This window comes from Leucopleurus acutus (assembly GCF_964270905.1).
Source record: "Leucopleurus acutus genome assembly, chromosome: 12".
In the NCBI taxonomy this organism is placed as follows: domain Eukaryota; kingdom Metazoa; phylum Chordata; class Mammalia; order Artiodactyla; family Delphinidae; genus Leucopleurus; species Leucopleurus acutus.
Window position 1 is genome coordinate 33,113,104 of NC_139154.1, and position 13,402 is coordinate 33,126,505.

The following is a 13,402-nucleotide window of genomic DNA, read 5'->3' on the forward strand; positions in this document are numbered from 1 at the left end:
AGACCCAGAATCCCCAACTCCTCTGACAATACTCCGTCTAAGCCAGGGCTGTCACCTCTGCTACTGAGTGAATGGCCTTTTCAACTCGGGGCCAGGATTGGGTACAGCAAGTGAGGCACCACGGAAGAAAGAGCCGGAATCTCGGTCATCAAGATACATGATTTTTAAGGCAATAACTTTAAAAATAAAAATTAACCCCAAGATCCATCATGAACAAAATATCCGAACATTTAAACAAAGGCAGGCTGTTATGTATTAGCTTCTGTGGTTTCTGAAACAGTGGTTTCTAGCGGGCCATGGTTCCCATGTCCCCAGACCCACTACTGTGGCCGGGGCAGCCTTCAGCCCCGTGAGGGTTGACGTCAGGGCACAAACAGCCTGAGGAATGAGGGGTTATCTATAGTCATGGTTTTCTGATATCAGAGCTTCTGTTTACTTGTTCTGCCTGGTTTGAAACATGGGAGGAGGTTTTGCTCAGTATATATGGGGTACCTATTCCTATTACTGCCTCAAACCCCAGTGTGACCCCCCTCCCTCCAGCTGCTCAGTGTTTCTTGCACCCAGAAAGCAGGGAGGAGACAGACAAGGATGAGGACCTCCAGTGGCATTAGCCAGCTCCCAGCCTCCCGGGGTCACCGGTGCCACTTGCTCAGGGCCAGCTGGCTAATCCCGTCCACACAAATCCCACACGAGCATGTCACTGTGGCACCCTTTCCAATGCCCCTCTCCTTGGGAGACACTGTAACTTTAAAACAACCCCAACAGGCTTAGAACAGTCTTATTCCCCGCAAAGATGCCAAGTGTGTAGTGGAGAGCCGCAGTGAAAGATGTTACGTATCCACGGACACGCTGATAATGACTTTGACAATAACAGACAGGCTAGATTATATTGTACTGGGTACCTGACAGTGTAAACAGGACTAGAAGACTGTGTCTTAAAAAGATTGCAAGAGCAATTAGCACTTCATTAATATGATATAAATGCTAATTTGTGATTAGCATTATGATATAATGCTAACCCACTGGTTTTGCCCAACCAGTGTCAGTGTTGTTTCAGAGAACACACCATCCGGATTCCCAGGATGACAGGAGAGGCTTCCCCTGGGGACCCCCTTTGAAGGGGGCGCAGATCACAGGCATCACGGATGCCCTGGGATATCTGCTCAGCCTAGACTGTGCCCACATTCGCAGATGAAGGGCCTCCTGTGGGAATTCCACGAAGCCCACACTGCTCTGGGTTCTGAGGGGCGCCTGGTGACTGATTTCAAAGCTGCTGGCCACAGCAGGACACATGATGCTAAAGTGTCCCGCTGAAGGGCAGGGCTGCACCGCGTGCTGGGAGGGGACGGGGCTTCCGAGAACAGCTAAGATTTTCCACCGCAAACCGGCAGCTGGTAATGACCAAAGTGATTGCCCTAAATAATTGATTAACTTATACCGGTTAAAAACAAAAACAAAACCAAAACGCCATGGAGTGTTATGAATAGTCTGAGATAAAATCGCACCATTTGGGAAGAAGAGAGGCTCAGAAGCAGCCTGTGTCTGGCATCTCCCCAAGGGTATGATCAGGGTATCACACATCAAAGGACGGTGGCAAAGGGGTTCACCCAGTAAATCATTTCATAGGATCCATTTTAAACATGGCCAATAAGAAAGATCCTCTAGAGAGTCCCACTGCCCCTTTTGTTTACCACTAGTCCCGCTGGAAGAAGGAGGAGGAAAAATGGGGAAAGGATTGGGGGGGAGACCTGAGAAAGGGCACCTCCCTGGGTGAAAAGAATGTCCCACTGTCCTCACCTCCACCAGCAGGTACACTGACCTATAGCACACGGTTAAAGATGCTCACCCTCACACACACACACACACACACACACACACACACACGTGCAGACACACAGCCCGTGCCAGCTCTGCCCCTCTTCAGGACTCTTCCTGGGTCTTCCTCAGCATGTCAGTGTTGCAAAATTATATTAAACTCATTCTAGGGACACAGGGGCAGCCATCCCTCTTCCCACAGCAGCATTTCACTCGTTCCCTGGTTGATCCACGATGCAGAAGAGGGACCCGCAAATCCAGTTGAATCCCAAAGGTGCACTGAGCACCTGGTGAGTGCAGACACTGCCTCATCCCGTGGGGCAAAGACAGGATTCAGAGCAGCAGATGGACAGATCACACGCGGCCGTTCAAGGTCAGGGCGTGATGGAAAGGAACCAAGTCAACGGCAGAGAGGGCTTCCTGGAGGAAGTGCGATCTGAGCTGGTCTCCTTGAAGGAGAAGACAATTTCAACAGGAATAAAGGGACAGAAGCCTTCCAGGGTGAAGGGGGGAGTGAGCAAAGGCACAAAACAGGTGACTCAAGGTGGTCAGAACTCAAGTCTGGGGCCATCTTTCTTCAAACCAAAAGGAGCTGGAGTAGCAAACAGACAGACAAGGAAGCAGAGCATTTGAAATGGGAACGACCTGGAAAATGCCAGCTATGGTGGCTAGATTGACATTTCCCAGACTCAGATCCCAGGATATATTCTTAACAGTCTGTGTCTTTTCTTAGGAAAAGTTAACATTTTCTGTTTTCACTGTGATCATCATCTTCAAAGAAGAGGCTGCTCTCTACATACTCCTGGTCACCTGGCGAATCTCCTAACAGCCCAGCTCTGCCCCCTCTGTGTTTACAGCGATGTTGGAATGTGGAGCTCTGCTTTCACAGATGCGGGCCGACCAGACGCAAGTAATGAACTTGGGCTGAGAGAAAGACTGAATGACATCACCGAGCACTGCATGAACGACAGTTTCACAGCAGTTCAAACAGAGGCCTCCAGCGGGAGGGCTGAGTCACCCCAAGCTGGGCAGTGATGGGGCCAAACTAACCAGGATCTGCCCGGCCGCCAGCACCGGGGCCCGTGTGCGTCAGCAAAGGCTCAGTGCACACACTTGAACTTCAGTGGATTTCAGTTTGGTTCACACCTGATCCGGAGAACTGTTTTTGTTTTATAGAAATGTGGGAGCTACAAGCATAAAAAGGTCGACTCCTAGCTGTTTTTGTACAAACAGAACTTGTTCAAAACAACACCCGGTGACCCAGGGGTTTTTTTTGTCCTTTAAAAGGAATCACTATATTTCTGGAGTTTGAGAAACACTGCCCCAGACCAGGAGCTCCCGGAGGGACAGGGCCCTGGTCTTACCATCCTTGAATCTCTGTTTCAAGCACGCCATGTCTGGTGTGAGGTAGAGGATTTGATAGGAATTGGTTAAATCGGGGCGTGTGGCATCTGTTGAGAGCAGGGAAGGTAGTTCCTTCCAGGGAAGACTGGTTCCCTGGTCTCCATTCTGCTGGCTGCAGCCGCTACCTGGCAGCCTCATGGCTCTCTTGGCCACGTGCCCTCAGAGACTCCCAGAAGTGGTGCCTGAAACTTGATGGTTACCAGCTTCCCAAAGACCCAGAGTCATTCAAGGAAGCAGAACCATGTCACCTGCGGTCCCAAGAGGGGATGGATGCACCTAGAAGGACACCTGGAAAGGCCCTGTCCCGAGATCATTGTGCAACAGCTGGAGAGCAGCTGACATGATGTGGTCCTAACTGTAGGGGCTCATGTTCACACAGCTCTCACTGTGTTCCAGGCTCTGCTCCCAGGACTGAGCCACAGTCACCTAGGTAGCCAGTACTGCCCTCAGGACAGGCAAGCAAGGAGAGAACCCCTGCCCAGTCCCTTGCTTTTCTACCCAACACTCAGCACTGACACAGTGTAGAATATCTGTGGTCTCCTGAGAAGCGGCCCCCCAAAATCCCCATCCCCATCCCCAGAACCTGAAAACCTGTTACCTTACATGGGATTTTACAGCTGGGATTAAGGTAAGGATCTTGCAGTGGGGAGGTCACCCTGCATCATCAGCGTGGGCTTTACATACCATCACAATGTCGCTAGGAGAGAGGCAGAGTGAGACTTGACACGTGGGGAAGAAGAGGAAGCCACGTGACCATGGAGGCAGAGGTTGGAGTCATGTGTCCAGAAGCTAAGAAACGCCAACGATGACCAGAAGCTGGAAGAGGCAAGAAACAGAGTCTCCCCCAGAGCCTTGTGAGGGAGAGCGGCCCTCAGACTTCAGCTGGTGATATGGATTTCAGACTCCTGCCCTCCATAACTGACAGAGAATCAGTGTCTGTTGTTGTAGGTAACCAGGTTGGATAATTTGTTACAGCAGCAATAGGAAATAAACACATCATCATTAAACAGCCTTTCTCACAGCAACACCATTCAAGCCCCAGGGTCATGCTTCTCCACACCTGTGGAAGCTTCAATAACAAGTGTTTGGCTTCAATGACAGCAAAAAGATGGATAAACTATAGGCAATCATGAATGAAGACTTGCGACGGGGCTTCATCTCTATAAACCTTTATGCTAATCTACAAATTCTGTATCTAATCCTTTATTACAAGTCAGTCCCTTATACTGTGCCTTCTCCCTTCAACAATGAGAGAATATAAAATTTAGTTAATATACAGGTTTGCACAATGAGACAACTATATAATCGCCCTTATTGATATATTTTTTCACTCCAAGGAATCGGGATAATTTGGGGAAAGTGCCAGTTCTGGAAGGTCCCAAGCCTGCCTGCTCTCTTCTCTAATACCTCAGGGGAAGTACATGTGTCACTAGAACTGCCCATGTGCATAGAGCCTGCAGGCAGCTTTCTGGGTCAAGAGCGGGGTGGTTCTGCTTTACAGACCAATACATTTGCAAAGGAAACCACATCTACTACCTTTGCTCACAACACAGTCCTTCATTCATGAAGATTCAACTAAAAATCCCCAGGTATTTATCAATAGAATGTAACACTGAAGGACAAAGGATCAAGACGTTCAAAATTTTAAGTGAGGGCTTCCCTGGTGGCGCAGTGGTTGAGAGTCCACCTGACGATGCAGGGCACGCGGGTTCGTGCCCCGGTCCGGGAAGATCCCACATGCCACGGAGCGGCTGGGCCCGGGAGCCATGGCCGCTGAGCCTGCGCGTCCAGAGCCTGTGCTCCACAACGGGAGAGGCCATAACAGTGAGAGGCCCGCGTACCGCAAAACAAAAACAAAAACAAATATTTTAAGTGAAACTTATTTTGAACTAAAAGTATATTCCAAACTATTAACCAAATGGGGTGATGGAAAATAAAGATATATAAGAGTTGTAGGACTCAGAGAGTTTTACTTCCCTTTCTGAAAAAATTGCAGAGTCGTAAATACTTGCAAGGTACTCCTCTTAGCACTTAGCATGCACTTAACTCCTTGAATCTTCACATTGACCCTATATGTTATTTTTATCCCAAATTTATAGATGAAGAAACAGTGGCACAGAGGGGCTACACTGTAACACACTGAAAAGGGAACTCAAGAAAAAAGATGCTATAAAATTTAACTCACAGTGAAATAAGGAGGAGACCAATGGAAAGAAATCCAATGTTGACAGCTGTGCAGCATGTCTAGAAAGCAATGGACCCCTTAAAAGAGAAAGTAAGATGTCTTGTGAAGAACATCTTCAAGACAGAAACAAATCCAATCACACACGTTATATGATAACCTGAAAGGTCTAAAAGACATGTTGGTTACATATGTCCCTGCAGTCAACACTTACCAAAAAACAAACAAACAAACAAATTTTTAAAAAAGGAAACACCAGAGGAATTAGAGGAAGAGGAAGATAGCTGTACAAAACATGCATGCTCCAAATATGAAGCAAACTTACAGGTGCCCTAATTGGACGAATAGATGGAGTGTAGGAAAAGAAAATTAGATTTAATATTGACTCTTAGGAGATCATCCTTCAAATACACCAGTTCGGTTAACATAGAAATAACTTTTCTTTATTTTGCAGTACATAAAATATTAAATAATCATAATAATATAAATGCTGTTTTTTTATTTTAATTTTTATAATTGATCCTTAAAAGCATAGAAAACTTAGTTATAGTTACAGTAGTAAACATAAATATTTTGATTCTGACAATACAAAAATATAATGGCACAGCTGGACAGAGAGGAAGAAAGATGCGAGTTATAAAGATGCTGATTTTTCCACCTTCCTTAATGGAGTATCAACAGGTACCATCTGAAGTTCATGGATCTACAACACCAAAGATACCATCCATGAAAGAAATAATAGGCTGGACTTTATTAAAATTAAAAACTTCTGCTCTGTGAAAGACATTGTCAAGAGAATGAGAGGACAAGCCACAGCCTGGGAGAAGATATCTGCAAAAGACATATCGGAGAAAAACCTGTCACCCAGAATATACAAAGAACACTTAAAATTCAACAACAAGAAAAACAACGCCATTAAAAAATGGGTGAAAGACCTGAACAGACACTTCATGGAAGGTGACAAACAGATGGCAAATAAGTATCTTAAAGGATGCTCACAGCATGTGTCATCAGAGAAATGCAAACTAAAACAATGAGATACCACTATAAACCTATTAAAATGGTGAAAATCTACAGTTAATGGATCATGAAATAGAGAATCATATTAAAGTTATGAAACTACTGGAAAACTTTTGAAAATACATAATCAACAAAAGTTAACAAGCAAAAGAGAGATGGAAGAATATGTAAAGGCATTAAATTTCATATCTTTCCTAGTTAAGAGTTAATACACACCGTCCAAAGTTGATTGATCAAGATATAAGGGTAAAAATAATTCTATATGAAGTTATGGTGGCAATTTCTAGAAGAATTAAAAGCAAAAGTGCCTATCTTTGGGGCAAGGAGGACTAAGGATGAGGAGATGTTCAGAAAGTTATTTTTATTTTGCATCTTCTGTGCTACTCAGATTTTTTTCTATAATGTGCCTGTAGTGCTTTTCTAATACAAAAGCAATTTTTAATCAGTAATTTTTCTGTTAGGGAAGAAAACAGCAGAAGGATAAAGTCTATGGAAATTTTTCTGGAAGTTAATAATAAATGTCAATAACAAAGAGTTGCTGAAAATAATGAATTTTTGAATTTTGAAATGCCTTGAAGTTTTTCTCAAATTGTAAATACCTCTAAGTGTGTTCATCTAAGTCCTACTTATCAGACACACTACTAAGTTCAAATTATAAAAATTTTACCTGTAATTGAAGCCAGCTGCAACCTTTTTGACACAAACTAATTGCTGATAATGATTTAAGTGCTGTAAATTCACACGCCACAATTGTTTGAAATAGGGGAACCTCTCACAGCTTTCTCTGAAAAGAACAGTTAATCTTCACTGCTGACTTATCAAATCCTTCAGTCACCTGTTTGCCATCATTCTCGTGAGCTGATAACTTGTTTATTAGAGTCATAATGTGCAGGTGGAGGAATAAAGGTCTCACTTGACAGCCCTGGAATTTATTCTGACATTTCTATAGGGGAAAATTTGGCAAAAGCATCAGCCTTGATGATGGCAGAAAAAGACAATGAAGGCAGTATTATCTTTTGAATTCAAGGCAAATGAAAAATCAGCATTTGTTGAATATCAGTAACTTTATTTTTAATTGTTTTATTATTTTTAAAATTTTTATTTTATATTAGAGTCGATTTACAATATTGTGTTAGTTTCAGGTGTATAGCAAAGTGATTCAGTTGTACATATACATATATCTATTCTTTTTCAAATTCTTTTCCCATTTAGGTTATTATAGAATACTGGGCAGAGTTCCCTGTGCTCTACAGTAGGTTCTTGTTGGTTATCTATTTTAAATAGAGTAGTGTGTATATGTCAACCCCAAACTCCCAATCTATCCCTCCCCCCCATCCTTACCCCTGTGGTAACCATAAGTTTGTTTTCTATGTCTGTGAGTCTGTTTCTGTTTGGTAAATAAGTTCATTTATATCATTTTTTTAGATTCTGCATATAAGCAATATTATATGATATTTGCCTTTCTCTGACTTACTTTGCTTAGTATGATAATCTCCAGGTCCATCTAAGTTGTTGCAAATGGCATTATTTCATTCTTTTTAATGGCTGAGTAATATTCCATCGTCTAGATGTACCACATCTTTATCCATTCATCTGTCAATGGACATGATACAACTGGGTACAATGCATAACCTGGAAGGTGGTCCTTCTACCTGCTGTAAATCAGGGGTGCCAGGTACCAGTAAAATTGGGAGGCTTCCAGTTTGGGGTCAGTTGCCTCCCTCCATCCTCAGCATGCTTGTCTCTCTTTGGATGTGTCTGATCTTTCCATCTTTTCTTTAGCATTCTACCGGTTCCCTTTGTCTGCTCACCAAGGTTTGGAGCACTTCATACACCACTGGCTGGAGTGTTCATTATTATACCTCTAGTGGTGGAGAGAAGAGCAACTTGGCCACATATATTTCAGAGTTAACCTGGCCTTTGATTTTGCAATTCTTCAGCTAAGGATTTATCTAAAGAGAATAAGACCAGATCCTGTGCAAATTTTTAGCTCCAAGGATTTCATCAGGGTATTGTTTATAACAATGGGAAACAGGAAGCCGTCTAAAGGGCTGACAGTGGGGGCCTGATCAGATACCTTAGCACTCACACCTGGAAAAGGCGTGCAGTGACAGGTCATCGCGGAACCCATGACATCTGGGTTCCACAGCCAGGACACCCACTTACCAGGGTAAATCTTCAGTACATTGCACAGCACTGTCAGCCTCAACTTTCTCATTTGTAAAATGGAAATAACAGTACCTACCTCATCTGGTCATTGGGTCATTAAAGCGCCTAAGCTATATAACACACTCAGCACAGTGCCTGACATGTTGTAATTACTTGATAAACACTACTTAGTAAAAAGAGTAAGAATAATAATGGTAGCAGTAGTAATAGTAAACCATAAAAATCATGTCCAAGGGGAAGAGAGACAGATGGAAAAAGCCATACCTGTGGGAATTGATGGGGAAACAAAACAGTAGCTGCTCTTGACCTCGTTAAAGGAATGTATGCATAATAAAACATAATTACCAGAGTAGAATGTTAATGGTGGACATCCCTAAGGTGTAGAATCATGATGATTTTATTTTCTTTTTGATCCCCTGTGCATATAAACTTTCTACAAGGAAAGTATTTTACTTTTTTAGGAATTCAGAGACAGAAGGAATCACATTTTTAAGAAGTATTCCTGTTTTAGATTTCGACAGTTCACAGACTCTCAGAGTTGAGAGAAAGTTTGTGTTATCTGCTGCAGCCCTCTCACTCTACTGATGAAGAAACAAGGGCCGCCCCCCATTCTCTGCACAGAGAACCAGAACCTAGGCTTCCCTGACGCCTGGAAAAGCATATTAGAATTGGATACAAAGCACACTGATCTGGGTCTCTGTCCAGGATCTCTCTTCTATCCCGGGTACAGGGCATAGTGCCTGACCCATTCCTGTGGAATAAATGCCTGAATGAATGAGTCACCTGTGCTCTCAGATGCTGCTCTGCTCTCCTAAGTGTTACAGGACCTACAAAGGGCTATAAAAGCAGCGGCTAATCCCCCAGGGTAGGGTGGGAGGAATTCACAAAGGCTTCCTAAGGCGTTGGGGGGGGGGGCGGTCCTGGAGGATGCAGCCAAGTCATCTCCAGACCCAAGAAACAGCCCCAGGAACGAGAAACACACTGTGAGTTGGGAAGAGGCTATTGTCTTAGTAGCACAAGATAATGTGTTAGTAAACGGGGTGGGGGGGAAGACACGTGACATAACTCTTGTGTCCATTTCTTTCTAGGCCATCTAAAGAGGCCAGGTGGCTATTTGGGGAAAATGATTTAAGATAATTGGTTACTAGCTGGCGAGGGTTTCATGGGTCTTTCTGTCCAGATAACATTTGCATTTGCACTGGGGGGGTCTCTGAGCTCGCCCCCAGTAATGAGAGAATTGTAGGGAATTAGGGCGGGTCGGGCAGGAAGAGGTTCTCTCAGGCCAGGAATGCCCCTCAGCCTGCAGTAAATCATGGCTCACTGACAGCCGGCTTCCCCACCCAGGAATCCTGCCGGGGAGGCCTGCAAAAGATCAGCCGGCACACCTCCCGCGGCCACAGCCAACGCCCAGCTCAGACCTACGCCCTCAAGCAAATGTGCTCCCAGGGACCTGCTTATGATGGGGCTTTTGTTTGCATTTCAAGTTAATCATTGAATCTGTAGACTCTGCTTCTTATACTCAGTGAAGTAAGTCAGACAGAAAAAGACAAATATCGTATGATATCGCTTATATGTGGATTCTAAAAAAAGGGCACAAACTGAATTTATTTACAAAACAGAAATGTTACAGGCGTACAAAACAAATTGATGGTTACCAGGGGGTAAGGGTGGGGGGAGGGATAAATTGGGAGATTGGGATTGACATATACACATTTCTATATATATATATACATAAAATAGATAACTATATATAAAATGGATAACTATATCTATATATAAAATAGATAACTAATAAGGACCTACTGTATAGCACAGGGAACTCTACTCAATACTCTGTAATGACCTATATGGGAAAAGAATCTAAAAAAGAATGGATATCTGTATATATATAACTGATTCACTTTGCTGTACAGCAGAAACTAACACAACATTGTAAATCAACTATACTCCAATAAATTTTTTTAAAACAATACAATAATCACATTAGCCTTTTCATCTGCTCTTCTGTACCCCTTACAATTTAAGAGAGGTTGAAAGGTGTTCAAGCACACACACACACACACACACACACACACACACACACACACACACACACAGAGTCACTGATTTCCCAAGAGTTGATTTTTCATCAGGAATCCCCTGTTCGTAAGCACTTAAGATGTTCCACTTGGTATGTTGGAGCCCATTATTTCCCTGCGAGCTTGATGTCTGTTTTGATAGGAGCAATTTATCACCCTGGTGAAATCAGACTGCTGTTTGGAAGGCAGGGCCAGGATTTATGAATCCCTTTTCACTGGGAATGAATTTAATTCCCGGGGGTGGAAGTGGTATTAAAAGATTTGGCCCTGCTACACCTGTGGCATTTGAGACGGTGGCTTCCAGAGTGAGTGGCAGCTGAGCCAGGAAACTCCTGCCCCCTCACACTCACATCTGCACTGTGCTAGAAACATCTTCACCCTTCTAAGCACAGAGAAAGCGCGATCTAGGGCATGAAATCCAATTAACTTGGGTATAAAACAATGGTTTTAGTTAACAATGAATTTAAAACAATAAAATTGATTTGTAGAGCATTTTCACCCTGTTCTTAGTGTGTGTGCGTTTTTGAATTATTATTCATTGAAGATACTTTTTCAAAGTATCCATTTTTAAGCTCTGAACCAAGTTCTTGCTCTCTTTGGGCCAACTTCTTCTTGCAATTTATAGTCTAGGGTTAGGGTGTGTATTTAGTCCAGGTAAGAGGTCATGCTGCTCATGGGAATCACCTGGGAAGATTTAAAAGCTATGGGTGCCTGACTCCACCCCCAGGGAGTCCGAGAATGTCTGGGGCACAGCATGAGAATCAGAGTTGTTTTAGTTTCCCGGGTGATTCTAATGTATAATTAAGTTTGAGAACCACCATATTATAAGATAATATATATAATAATAATTATATAATAATAATTATATAATATATATTATAGTGAGCTTGGTATTTTGGAAGCAAACATAACAGAGTTGCAGATTAGGCTCCTTCTTACAATTGGTCGTTTTTTATTCGAAGCCACCTTGACTCCCAACGTCATTTCATTGATCAAGTTGGTAACTGGCAAATACGCCTTAGTCATCACGGACAAGTGAGTTGCTTACATGATGACCTATCCTCACCTTCTTTAAAACTTGTGTGAAATCAGGGATTCTAGCTACCAGCAGCATTTGTGCTCTGTGGATGGCTTCTAACTGATCCAACAGCTCACTTGCAACCATTTAATTTCATGCGTTACTTGATATTAATTCATTGTGCCAAATAATGGTCACACATTTCTTCTCAGCATCTCTGCTCTTCACCCGTCACCCATCCATCCAGGCTTCCAGCCACTCAACAGTTGTTAGGCACTGGTAGAAAATAATAAATGACACAACTGCTCTCTTAAAGGCGTTCACAGTCCGGTGTGGAAAGAAGACACATTAACAAAAATCATAGGAAAGGGTGAGAAATGCTTTATAAGAGGCGAGCTGAGGGTACCAAAGAAGCACGAAGATGGGCACTGGGCACCACATCAGGGCAGGGCAGGCGGCATCACAACCACAAGTCAAAGTACCGTTGTGTCTGCAAAGTCACCTTTTGTATCGTTGACCTATGGATAATCATCTATAGGACATACAAAGAAAAACGCCCCCAATATACAAGTGTAACGATTTTTCTTTCCATCTTTATTCAGTCGTTCACTGGAACTAAATAAATATAATGTTCCCCAACTGGATAATTAGTGGAAATGTGAAATATTAGAATTCATATGTTTTCTGACCTAGATATCCTTCTTTGTTTGGAGAACCACATATGTATCAAGGACTCTCCATTTTGGTCTCGCTGGTTCCATGGTTTTTTAAAAGTACAAAACTGACATCCAAGGACAGATGTCCACATGAGGAAGGTTGCATCCTTAATGGCCGCCCCTGGGGACGAGAACACTGTGACCTTCCCGGGGCTCCCTTTTTAATCATTGAGACTGGGGATTTCTTCACGTTAGTAGGTCAGCACATGATAAAGCATGTGCCTATTTTGAGACCAAACAAAGAACACTGGAGAGCCAAGGACCAAGGCAAATATCTAGAATGCCTAAGCAGTCACCTAGGAGAAATGTCACCCATGAGCCGCGGAACAGAATGGGACCGAGTCACCTTGTCCACATTCTTTAAGTGACTGCTTACAGGGCTGCGTAAAAACTAAGCACAAATTAGGGTCGAAATGAAAAGATTGTGAGTTGGTTGATAATAGAAGTCAGAGGGGGGAGAAGAAACTCGTGGTATTTTCCTTTCCCCATTTAAAATGAATTTAGGATCTGATTTTCATTTCCTGGTCTCACAAAATAAGAATGCTAAGAGACATTAGAGATCATTTAACCCAATCTTAATGTATCAGTGAAAACTCTGAGGTCCAGAGAGGTGAATCAGTGGCTGAGGCCATGCTCTGAATAAAGGTCAAGAGCAGAGCTGAAACACCAGGCGTCCTAGCCCCCGTGACCCTTCACCCCATGACCTTGCAGCATTGTCACTGAGGTGTCCCTGAAATCTGTACCACAGCCGAGAGCTCTCCGCACCAGTGTCATGTGAGAGCACAGCCGTTGCTGGTTCACTCAGGCAGTGGCTGCAAATCTTGGCCTGCAGATCAGAGAACATAAGAAATACGGCATAAATACTGTATTTTTATGACCGAATTTAAGTTCAGAGTCTCATCTCTTCCTTCACAGGCTCACATCGACGCCCTGCAGTGACAATGAAGTGGGTGGACGCGTGAGCGCCTCCGAGCCTGGTCACTGCCATCCACCAGTGTCT